The sequence below is a fragment of the Myxocyprinus asiaticus genome, chromosome 33, assembly GCF_019703515.2.
Source record: "Myxocyprinus asiaticus isolate MX2 ecotype Aquarium Trade chromosome 33, UBuf_Myxa_2, whole genome shotgun sequence".
Lineage (NCBI taxonomy): Eukaryota > Metazoa > Chordata > Actinopteri > Cypriniformes > Catostomidae > Myxocyprinus > Myxocyprinus asiaticus.
The window spans coordinates 6,481,282-6,494,575 of record NC_059376.1 but is presented as its reverse complement, the minus strand read 5'-3'; the positions used below and the strand labels follow the sequence as shown (position 1 = coordinate 6,494,575).

At 40.9% G+C, this 13,294-nt stretch overlaps 1 protein-coding gene across 3 annotated transcripts in view; it reads left to right on the top strand.

The window, feature by feature from the left end:
- LOC127424749 (cytosolic acyl coenzyme A thioester hydrolase-like) overlaps positions 1-13,294 on the top strand; it is a 166,135-nt gene that overhangs the window by 23,788 nt on the left and 129,053 nt on the right. The gene's annotated exons all lie outside the window — the stretch shown is intronic.

Below are 13,294 nucleotides of genomic sequence, written 5' to 3'. Positions count from 1 at the left end.
AAGTCTTAGTGTCATCATTGTGTAGTTTGGTTAAATATGATTGTACATTTTGTATAAAAATAAATAATTAAATAATAATTGTATTTAGAACCCCAGTGAGCAAGCTGAAGCGACAAAGCTCAATGTGGTTTGAGACACTGCCAAACACATGAATACAGACACCTACAGCCAGCACTGGCCATGACAGCCTATCATAGGAAGTTTTGTGATTAAGTTTGAAATGAACTTAATTGAGTATCAACTAAATACAGGAGACTGGGGGCAAGTTTACACACAAAACTTAATCACATGGACTCAAATGAACTAGACTGATGGCACTTATTCAGAATATGAGCAGTAGAGCTCTCTGTCTCTTTCTCAACCCGAGCAATCGAAGTGCGACTGTTTCACTTTCAGAGAGAAAAATAATTGTTCTGCTGTCTAAAGTTTTGATGCCTTCAAATTTATATTATGCCTATTTTATCTCTAGGCTGTTGGTTAAACGTTAATGTGAATGACAGATACTATCACTGTTGCTGTTAGCTACCATATGGGATTTTATCATGGCTGTGAAGTTAAGGGATAGGTCAGGGGAAACTGCAACAATTCTGAAATAAAAATTATGGCTTTTGAATCTTTTAAATATAAATATGTAATTAACATTATTTCATTAAAGTATCTGGCTAATGTTCTTGAATATATTTTACATTTATTTTAGAGAGAAGGCTAATTTAAAATAATTATTATCTAGGCCCCATTTAGACTTTTGCTTAAACCTACGTTATTAAATATTACTCATTTTTACTCTGTGATCTCTGTTATTATTGAAAGCAAACAAATTAGTTATTATATATATATATATATATATATATATATATATATATATATATATATATATATATATATATATATATACTGCTCATAACTGCTCATCAGAATATGTTGTTTTGCGTGATGGTTCTTTGCATGGAATACTGGTGTGCTGGTGTCCAATCTGTGACCAGCACTAATCCAACACTAAATAGCAGAAACCATTCTGATCTAACATGGAAATTAATACTGGTCATTTAAACAGGGTTCTAAAACCTTTGGACACATTAAAATATAAATTATTTTAATTGCCAATCATTAACAATTACTAACTAGTTTGATCAAGGCACAAGCTGACAAAAGATGCTCTTTCTCTAAACTGATCAGAAGAGGGAGCTATTGCTCAGTGCACTCTTTTTCACTCACCTAATATGAATATAATGTGTAACTAACCATAGACACCACTGGACATACAGACCACTGGACATGCTGCTTTATCCCAAAAAATGTAATGATCACCTTCAGGTTTGTTTGTGTGTTTGAGGGACAGTCTATCAATACAGGAGAGAGAAAACCGAGCGATTAAGAAACTAAGGCTAAAACAAAAGCGCTGTCCCCAAGGGGCATGTTGTTACCACAGCAACAGGGTTGTCATGTGGCAAAAAGCTATGGAGCTCGGCGTGGGCGAAGTTCCCAGTCAATAGTAGTACAGGAAGCCACTGCAGAAGCCGCGACTGTATAAATAAAGACTACTCTGGACTCTTTCCACTGAGGAGTGCCACAGTGTCTAAGATTATGTTTTATCACTCATACTTACAGACTCTCAAAACCCAAACCCTGGGGCAATTAAGGGCTGGTAAATAAGCATGGCTTAAAGATGTTATTTGTTTACATGTTTCCTTTAAAAGCCACCAGACCAATGGTTTCACACTCTATCCAGCAATAGCCTGTAGCTTTGAAGGTCTATTCTTGTTGTTCTAGATAGGGTGTGTTTAGATGTTGCACACATGCTATAATAAAACTCTTTAAAACTAGAGCAAGGATTACCTTTATACTTCCCATGTTTATTGGTTTATACAATACAAACTGTTGATTATGTGTTATAATTTGGACTGTTAATAGATTCCATTTTATTAATCAAATTAATTACATGATTTGCTGATTATTTAAATTATTGCAATGAATTGCATATATAAATATTTGCTGAGAAAGTCCCTCAAATAACAATAATTCAATATAAACTCGGCAAAAAAAGAAACATCCCTTTTTCATGACAGTGTATTTTAAAGATAATTTTGTAAAAATCCAAATAACTTTACAGATCTTTATTGTAAAGGGTTTAAACAATGTTTTCCATGCTTGTTCAATTAACCATAAACAATTAATGAACATGCACCTGTGGAACGGTCGTTAAGACACTAACAGCTTACAGATGGTAGGCAATTAAGGTCACAGTTATAAAAACTTAGTACACTAAAGAGATCTTTCTACTGACTCTGACAAACACCAAAATAAAGATGCCCAGGGTCCCTGCTCATCTGCGTGAATATGCCTTAGGCATGCTGCATGGAGGCATGAGGACTGCAGATGTGGCCAGGGCAATAAATTACAATGTCCTTACAGTGAGACGCCTAAGACAGCGCTACAGGGAGACAGGAAGGACAGCTGATCATCCTTGCAGTGGCAGACCACGTGTAACAACACCTGCACAGGATCGATGCATCCGAACATCACGTCTGCGGGACAGGTACAGGATGGCAACAACAGCTGCCCGAATTACACCAGGAACGCACAATCCCTCCATAAGTGCTCCGACTGTCCGCAATAGGCTGAGAGAGGCTGGACTAAGGGCTTGTAGGCCTGTTGTAAGGCAGGTCCTTACCAGACATCACCGGCAACAATGTCACCCATGGGCACAAACCCACCTTCGCTGGACCAGTTAGGACTGGCAAAAAGTACTCTTCACTGACGAGTCGTGGTTTTGTCTCACTAGGGGTGATGGTCGGACTCATGTTTATTGTCGAAGGATTGAGCATTACACCGAGGCCTGTACTCTGGAGCGGGATCGATTTGGTGGTGGAGGGTCCGTCATGGTCTGGGGCGGTGTGTCACAGCATCATCGGACTGAGCTTGTTGTCATTGCAGGCAATCTCAATGCTGTGCCTTACAGCGAAGACATCATCCTTCCTCATGTGGTACCCTTACTGCAGGCTCATCCTGACATGACCCTCCAGCATGACAATGCCACCAGCCATACTGCTCGTTCTGTGCATGATTTCCTGCAAGACAGGAATGTCAGTGTTCTGCCATGGCCAGCAAAGAGCCCGGACCTCAATCCCATTGAGCACGTCTGGGACCTGTTGGATCGGAGAGTGAGGGCTAGGGCCATTCCCCCCAGAACTGTCCGGGAACTTGCAAGTGCCTTGGTGGAAGAGTGGGGTAACATCTCACAGCAAGAACTGGCAAATCTGGTGCAGTCCATGAGGAGGAGATGCACTGCAGTACTTAATGCAGCTGGTGGCCACACCAGATACTGACTATTACTTTTGATTTTGACCCCCCCTTTGTTCAGGGACACATTATTCCATTTTTGTTAGTCACATGCCTGTAAAACTTGTTCAGTTTATGTCTTAGTTGTTGAAACTTTTTATGTTCATACAAATATTTACACATGTTAAGTTTGCTGAAAATAAAAGCAGTTGAAAATGAGAGGACGTTTCTTTTTTTGCTGAGTTTATAATGATTAAATCATTATAGTTTAAATAGTTATAATATATACTGTAAATATAATACTTCAGATAATTAAAACCCATTACATTATTTTGGCAGACGAGTAATGGATTGATGAGTCAATACAAAAAATGGCTTTAGAAGGCAACACAGTATATTTTTAATTTCCATATTATTAAATATAAGCCTGTCATTGGCCTACAGTCCACAGCAATCCATTTTGCAACTGAATTCTTCAATCTTTCAAAGACATTGCTTTTCTAAAGACACATCAATGTACACATGCACCAGATGGATGCTTTTGGAGTGTCTTCCTTTGGTTGTGTTGCATCATATACAGGAACGGTCCTGGACTTTCTCAGTGCTGCCCCTTTAAAGGCTCTCGCTGAGCCGCAGGGAACCACACAGAATGGGGGCACACTTTATGTGCTTCTGTCATGTTAACTTAACGTCACGCGTCACCAACACAGGCAGCAGTTGCACAGGGATACCTGCATAGGAAAGCAGTCTACTCTGCCAGCGTAGTGTCTTCCTCTTGAGTTTGAGCAAAACGTTTGCCATCCAAAATATGTGAAAAACAATATGTGCACATATATAGACGGATTAATACATATGCATGCATGTTGTATTGCTTGTCAAGTAATGCATGTATGCTAGAATGTAAACATAATGTGGGCTTAAAATTTTGTCATTCACACACCGTGTGAAATACGCTCTGCCTTATAATTGGCTGGTTCCATTAACCTAGTTAATAAAAATTGACACCACCTAAGCACAGTACGTAATGAACTAGACTGTCTTAAGGAGGACTGTTTAGGTATTAAGTACATAGCTAAAACTTAACCCAGGGTACATTATACCAACAGTTTTGACAGTATTTGTTAGCCTGAGGTCAAATATACCAGGAGAAAACTGTTAGCATTCCCATTCATCTGAATGACAGTTGATCAGCTGGTGCAAAAATGACAACATAATAATGCTGATTGGAACACACACAGTTTCAAGCTCTACACTAGCGACTATCCTCAGTTGTGTCAGGCAACAGAAAGGTAAAATACCCCCCCCCACCCCCAGATTTATATGTTCTATTTAGACATTTTATGATATATAGTCTACAATTGTCTATTAAAGTCCATAAAAACACTAACAGAGGGCAACTGGTGTATATTATGGCCACATGTTAGCGTTAGCATTAGCACCACGGATGCAGAATGTAAACATTAACATTGTTTTTAGCCCTGAGCGAAGAACTAAGAAAAACTTTGCAGTGGAGTTGCATGACGCCATGCGAGGGTCGGATGTGTGAACGCTGAGCTCTGTGCACTTTGCTAGTTTTTAATTCTTTTTATGTCATAAATCGGTGAGATTCGATACATTCTGTTTCATAACTGTTCAATGAAGACAATATGTCAAAGAATTCAAAATCCTCAAGCTGATACCCCTGACAGGGCCGCAGACCAGGGACTTAATTTGGACAGTGCAGTGGGAGAAATTCAGCGTCAACTGGCGAGTATGTCTGTGATGCTGACGAAGGTCGTTGCGGACTTTGAGGATCTTGCTGTAATACGTCGATCAATTACGGCCATGGAGGTGAAATTCTCTGAGTTGGTTACAAGAATCGGGGATGTCGAGAAATGGATTGATTATCTGGAGTCATTGGAATTAGCTGCTAATCCGCTAGCGACCAAGGCAGATTTGCAGTGCGTCTGGGAAAAGTTGAAAGACCTTGAGAATCGTAATACCGTTTTGTTCCTGAGAACGAGGAAGGCCGAGATATTATGAAATTCCTAGATGAGCTCTTCCCGAGTCTACTCGAAATAACAGGCCATAAGCTGGAAATCGAGTGAGCTCACAGGGTCCAAGCTCGGAGATCGGCTGAGGGAGACAGGCCCCGATCAATTCTGGCCAAATTTCTGAGTTCATCCGATAAAGATCTTGTGTTACGTGAGGCGAGGAGTAAAGGAATGCTTTCTTGGAAGAACCGCAGCATTTTGCCCACAACAAGTGATGTCTTTCATAAAATCAATGGAATGAGTAAGCCATTTGGTGATTTTCATGTTGCTCCCAAGTGACCTTGACTCACTGAACATTCACTTGACTGTCCAAGGAAGCTGGGTGCCTTTTTTGTTTCTTTTTGTGCTGGCTCAGCCCAGCATCTGGAGGTTATTTTGGGACAGTTGTGGATGAATCTACTCATTCTTTGTGCTTATGCCTCCTATTGTATGGAGTTTGTTTTGTGGAATATTTTTTTGCAGGACATTGGAAAGATTAGGTCATCTGCTGCACTTATGAAACAGCCGGCTCACTGAACATTCGTTTGACTGCCCGAGGAAACTGAAAGTTTATATATATATATATATATATATATATATATATATATATATATATATATATATATATATATATAATTTATTTATTTATTTTTGTGTATGTGTTGGTTCCGCTAGAGGCTGGAGCTTGTTTTGGCAAGGAACACACCTTCGAGACAGTATGTGGATGAATCTGCATGTTCTTTGTGTTTATTCTGCCTATTGGCTGGAGTTTGTTTTATAGATTTTCTTCTGTTAAGTCATTCTGTCTCACAAAATTTTTATTTTTGCCAATGGCAAAGTTGTTGCGGGGGCTCTCGTAGGTGTACATGGACTGTTTGAGTTTAGAGGGATGGATGCCGGTTGGCGCTGTTGTGCACGGGGTTAATGCGCGCATTTTTCTTTTTTATATTTGTTTGGTTCGGGGTGAAATTCGGGGTTTGATCGTTGCACTAATGTTGGAATGTGGTCTTTATAATCTTGTTTTTGACACACAATTTTCTAATATGTCAAAATGTAAAATGTTAATATGAGTGGATTGTCTCTCTCCATGTGGAATGTGAATGGGTTGGGGCACCCCATAAAAAGAAGGAAAGTTATTTCTCTTCGTAAACGTAAGAAATATGATATGATGTTTCTTCAAGAAACACTTCTTTCCCCGCAGGAAGCTGAAAAATTTGGGAAGATATGGGGTGGACATATTTTCTTTAGTGCTGGCTCAAGTAAGAGCAGGGGAGTCATTACATTGATAAGTAAGCATCTACAATTCAAATGTCTAAAACAGATTAAAGATAAATTAGGAAGAGTCATTATTGTTTTAGCAGAAATTCAGGGGCAAAGTTTGATTTTGGCTAATATTTACACACCTAACATTGATGATAAGGGTTTTTTTATAGATCTTGATGGGTTGTTGCAATCCGCTGACACCCCTCATGATATGATATTGGGAGGAGACTTTAATCTTTTGATGGACTCCTTGATCATAGTGAAGCAAAAGTGTGCAAGCCCCCTAGAGCAACACTGGCGCTTCACAGGATGTGTAAAAATCTTAGTCTTACAGATATTTGGAAACTTTTGAACCCATCTGGTATGGACTACATTTTTTTTTAATCAATCCATAAGATCTATTCTAGAATAGTTTTTTTTTTAAATATCTAAGTCCCTCATTTCATCTGTTGTGGATTGCTCAATTAGAAACATTTTAGTGTCAGATCAAGCCCTGGTGAGTTTAGAGGTGTTGCCACATACGGAGAAAAATAAATTATATAGTTGGCGCTTTAAAGTATCCCTTTTACAAAATCTTGAATTCCAACAAATGTTAAAGGCTGAAATTAATGTGTATATGGAGACCAACTGGTCCTCAGTATCCTCAGTGGGCTTTCCTTAGGAGGCACTTAAGGTGGTTCTTAGGGGTCAGATTATACAGTATGCTTCATTCATCAAAAAGTCGGAAGGGAAGGAAGGGAATATTAAAAGGACAGAGGCAGAGCTGAAGCGGCGAATGTCGCCTGATGGCCTCAGAGAATTGACCCGATTGAAATACAGATACAATACTATTTTGTCGCGAAAAGCTTTTTCTATTCAGCGCAAGACAGTCATACTTTGAGTCGGGTGACAATGCAGGGAAACTTTTGGCTAGATATATATAGCAGAGAGAGTCTTTTTCTACCATTCCCTCAGTGAAATCTGCTGGTCGTGAAATTTTTACCTCAGTCATTGATATTAATTGTGCTTTTAAAGAATTCTATCTCGATCTTTATAGTTCCTCATCTTCGTCTACTGATGAAGATATTAGAAATTTTGTGGAACCATTAGAACTCCCTAAACTGACGACTGAGCAAAATAATTCTCTTGATTCTGAAATAACCTTGGAGGAGCTTGGCAAGGTAATTAAGGCCTTGCCTACAGGCAAGGCTCCGGGGGCCAGATGGCTTTGCCGCTGAATCTTTTAGATCTTATGCTACAGAATTGGCTCCACTTTTGCTAGAAGTTTATACGGAATCATAAAAGAATGGAAAGTTTCTGCCAACCCATTGCGAAGGCCCATCCTGTGCCAAAGCATTGCGAAGTCCTTCATTTGGAATGGTAAGCATCCCAGATTACATTTCAATAAGTTTCATAGGCCGATTGACAAACGTGGGCTAGGCCTACCCAAGATTTTGTTTTATTATTATGCATTCGGTCTCAGATATTTGGCTCATTGGTCTCTTCCACCTCAGAGAGCCCCTCCCTAGTTTTGTATTGAATTGTGAAGGTTAAATATTGATTCTGTTTGTATATGTTTTGCTTTTCTTTGTTTAATAGATAAATCAATAAAAATAAAAGAAAAAGAAAATAAAAAAGAAAAACTTTGCAGTGAGTGTATCAGAGCCTTAATCAGGAACAATATGCTTTTGCCAGCATGGTGTAGTTACATCATCTACCAGCAGGGTCTAACTGCTTACGCTTGCTAACCAGCTAAACCTTGAACCCTTGGTTAGCCTTTATGTCTGTTTTTTCACAAAATAAACAGTGTTTTTGAAACCTAAATGATACACAGTCCTCAAGCTCTGCACAATACCAATCCATATGATTACATCAACTGACAGAAGGTTCAGGGACAAAACATTTTCCATAAACTTTCCAGCTTGACACATTTAAGGGTTGTGTATGTGTTTGTGTGTGTTTATATACATGTGTGAACTCAGGCTAGGCCATCACATGACTCTTCTCTTGGGTTACACACACACACAGTCAGGGCCAATCTTGTCAGCCTCATCTTGCTCACACTCCTCAGGGGTCTCCTGCCTCTGAACGCAGGGGCCGTGATGATTGCATCGGTAGGGCAGCCTCAACTTTCCCTATTGCTCCATCCATCCACACACACACACACACACACACACACACACACACACACACACACACACACACACACACACACACACACACACACACACACACGCATTATACAAATGCAAAGTAGCATTAAAATGAACACATTTGCTCTCAGTCTTGAACTCTCTCTTTATTAAATACACACACGGTTTTGAATGGTACTAATACAGTATGTTTCCTACAGGGTTTTGTTTTTGAATTGGGGACCACTGAACCCCATGATGATGTGTCTTATTTTTTTCCATGTTAAAACACTTGTCCCAGCTTCATATGCAGATTCAACTATAATGCCCAGACGGAATCTGCTGACTTTTTTTTGCATTTTCTGTGAAAAAGTATTAAAATGTATTAAATGTACCTGAGAGTACTACACTCTTATTGCTAGCTACATGCACAATTTAATTAGCCAAAATATTACATAAACAAACTTGAAAGGGATGGAAAATGTGTAGAACTTTTATGAATGAGAGCTGTAGCAATTTGTGGAAATCTGTGGAATTTTCCGCGCACAGATTCCACCTGGGCCCATAAGTAATTGGTTGGTCGATTCCCCCTGAAAATGTAAAACTGATGTGGCGCTATTAAACTACAACTTTGCTAAGTTTGTTAAAGCATCCCAATTAGCCTGATACAGAAACATTGGCCCAACCAATAGCGTGAGTTTGGGTGATACCAGTGGTGCTGAAATTATTCACTTCACCTATGAATTGACCTGTTTCATGTGACGCCGTTGTATGACCGTGGCCCCATGTTTGTGACCAATCTGTCATATACCTTCATTGTACTGTGCTGTGAGATGCAACATAAACCTTCTTCAGGAGTTAAAAGAAGCTCCTACATTCATACAGATGGGATCATCTGACGTGTTTTAATACTGTGACTAAATCAGACCAGAAAATAACACAAAAAACATTAGTCACTTCTGAATTAGAGATGTTTACAGTGATGTACTGGTGGGCGTGTGTACTCTCTGGTCACACATCAGACTCGCCAGCGAATGGAGATGAATCGTAAATATCTTTAAATGTCTGCGAAAGTTCAATTTAGCAATATTTGTGCTGTTCTCAGACCTGTGTGAACTTTTCCTGGGACTTGGCATGGATCAAAAGCAATTTTTGAGGTTTTTCTTGATATCGTTTTTACGGGTGTTTTTCCATTCACTGCCATTGTTTCCTCCCACTGATGGTCACAAATATGGCGGCTGCAGGGAAAAGTGACATCTCTGAAACAGGTCAGTACACATTGTCATATGAACAACCAGTCAGTAATTAGACTGATTTTTAAGATTGCTTACAAAAAAGAATACAGTAACGCCTCTCGACTAATTTTGCATCAGACAGAATAACCTGTGGTTCAATGAGTGAGTTATTGAAGTGGTTTTCGTGAATAAATCTGTCTTTTTGTATAGATCTTTTAATTGAAAGAATTGTCCTCGTTCACCTCCATACACTGACTCATATTTCTCATTCACTGACGTCTCTCCCTTTCGAAGCCAATGAGCTCAAGTTTGAAGAGCAGGACTGCTTTGGTAGCATTTCTTGCCTTGAAAACTGACTATAGCATGAGCCAATAGCATTCGAGTGTGGGTTGTGAAGGAGCATATCATTGGTTTCACCCACCCATTTACTGACACAAAGGCGTAATTTGCAGAAATAGTTAATGAACAAGTCTGGAGAATGGACTCAAAAGACTTGTCACTGGGATGAGTCAAAATAATTTTACTATGAGAAATTCAGCCAGACTGATCACACTCTGAAATCGGCAACTGTAGGTTGAAAGTTCTGTTGCTGAAATCAGTTTGTGCTTACCGTATTTTGTATCACTGCCCCAGTGGCTGAAGCTGGAAGTGTTGTTGAGTGAATGGGCAGAGAGGCACCAAAAGTTAGTTGTATTTTTAGTTGTAAATGATACAATACAGTCAACAGGAATGCATATTTTATTAAAGGAATAGTTCACCCAAAAATGAAAATTCTCTCCTCATTTACTTACTTCCTATCAGAGCGCTAGATTTATGGGAAGGTGATTACTTCCTGGTATTCGTGGGACCAGAACAAATGTCTCTGAGGTTTGTCAGTAGCACCAAAGGGAACTGTGATCATGATCGAATTGATGCAAAAATGTCTAATGAGGGATGCCACTTGTCAGTAATTCGGCTGAATGGGGTTGATTTCAGGGTACACAGACTTTCGGAATGAACATGTCGATTTCCCGTGTCATTGATTTAGCACATGTGCTGTTGGGCCACATGCTGATAATAACTTTGTCTTTGTTTTAAGAACCTTAAAAAGCTAGTCAATCTGTAAACAAACTGAACAGCACCATCTGCAAACACTCAGAGAGTTCAGTGCACAGTTGTACTACAGAACGTCCTTTCCCTTCTGTCTGAACAATGCTTTCATACTGAAACCAGTGATTAAACTGTTGGCTGGCAGTAATGGAAAATCTGAGATAGCAATCAAGAACAATCTTCTCTGGTAGACTTAAATCATTTTTAAAACAACATTTAGGCTAGCTTACTTCTCTGCAGACTCGCATATCATGAGCATCTAAAACAACCTGCTCTCATGTTGAACTCATAATAATAAAAAAGATGCAATAAAAGTTGGCAGTGTTGCCAGATCTCACAAGAGAAGCAAGCAAACTCTTCAGAAAAAACATGCCCAAAATAATCAACTTTCCTCACCAATATAAACGAAAATAAGTATCAGCAAACTAGAAAAAATGCAACCGTGACTGCCCATATTTATAAGTGACTTTATGAAAAAGAAAACCCCAAGTACATATGGCAACACTGCCATTTGAGAAAATCATTAAAAAAAACAATTAGTGGACTCGTACAATCACATGCAGGTTTTACTTCAATTGATCAGCCTAACATGATTACACAGGAAGTTGTGCTACCGAATGTTCCAGTATCCTTACATAGATCCCATTTCGCCTAAGCGCCATCTCTCATCAGACATTTTCGCATCAATTAAAATGTATCTTTTTCTGTGGAGCAACTGATAGTGTTTTGCGCCAGCAGAAGACATGGCTTCTGGTCCCATGGAAATTTTGCATATTCAAATCTGCCATGTTCAAGATACACGCAAGAGCTTCTTTGGTTACACCGGAAGGTGGAAGAGAAACTGTACACAGACTTCATTGAAACTCTTATGTATCGGCAATGTGGTAAAAAAGTAATAAAAGAGTAAATGTTGTTTTTGTACAAGCCAAATTGTACTGTATTGCATGATTTTTAGGTTGACTTGTACAAATGATCATGATTTTAAAATGAGACTATGCTGATCTAAAACAACATGATTACAAGGGAAATCGACATACTGCTTCCAAATGTTCATGTACCCTGAAATCAACCCTATTCTGATTAATTATTGACAAGATTCTTTCCCCATCTCCTGCAACATGATCACACAGGAAGCCGGTATGTTGTTTCCGAGAGTTCCAGTACCCTAGAATCGGTCACATGTTTACCTTAGCATGTTTACCTTCTCTTGTGGCACAACCAGAAGCACGTTGCATCTGCAGTGTGGGGAACCAGGTTCCCTATCTGTCACTCACTCGACGTTGTGTCGATGTAGTGACACTAGGGGGTCACTCTTGGGAGCCCGAGACACCTCTGGTCTTTGATAAAAGGCCAATGAAACCCCCTCTGCTCTGGTGCACTGCAGAGTATGCCCCTGGGCACTTCGGCAGAAATAAAAGAGTATATTTCTCTAAAAGAGTATATTTGAGGCCAGCGCGGCTAGCACTGGGGGCGATTTGGGGACCCCAATGGGACCGCCTCCGCTGGGTATCCCCCCGCGAACCTCCCATTCCTCAGCATGCTTGTCTGCTTCCGTATCGGGCTTCCGTATGAGTCCGCCGGCTCGTCTCATGGCGAGTTCGACCTCTTATTCGGAGCCCGCGAAAGTGATGAACTCTCGAGCGCAGCATCGGAGAGCGGGCTCGTCCAGTCGGAAGCCTCAGCTGGGCTCCTCCCTTCGGGGTTGATTGCCCAGTCACAGGCTGACACGGAGATGATGACATGCTTTCCCGGGCAGCCGCGAGCGTTGGCTAGAGTGGAACTCACTGCTCTTCCCTGAACCCTAGAGGCTCGGTGATTGGTTCCTGGGCTCGCAGCGCCGCTCAAAGCCATGCCTCGCCCCCGTTCCTTTCTTCCCGGAAGTGCATGAAGAGCTGACAAGGTCGCGGGAGGCACTTTTTACTGCCCGGTCCCGATCTTTTCAGCTTCCCCGCCCTCACTACCCTCGATGGTGGGGCGGCCAAGGGCTATTCGGCAATCCCCAAGTGGATAAAGGCGCTCGCGGTGCACCTATGCCCGCAGAGCGCCGCCACCTGGCGCGGGTGCCCAAAGCCCCCGTCCAAGGCCTGTAGGTTTACGTCGTCTCTGACGGCCAAATCCGCCCCCGATGTGACAGTCTCCATGGGTCACGAGGACAGGCCTCTTCCTCCCCCGTCCCAGGCTGTTCCGGGGGTGGTCACAAGGAGCCAGGTAAGTGCTTCGATCTCCTTAGACTCAGCACAGCCATGACGTGGTGTGGCACCTTGAGCTCCGCCCTGCCGCGAGGCCCCACCTGCTGGTACGTCCG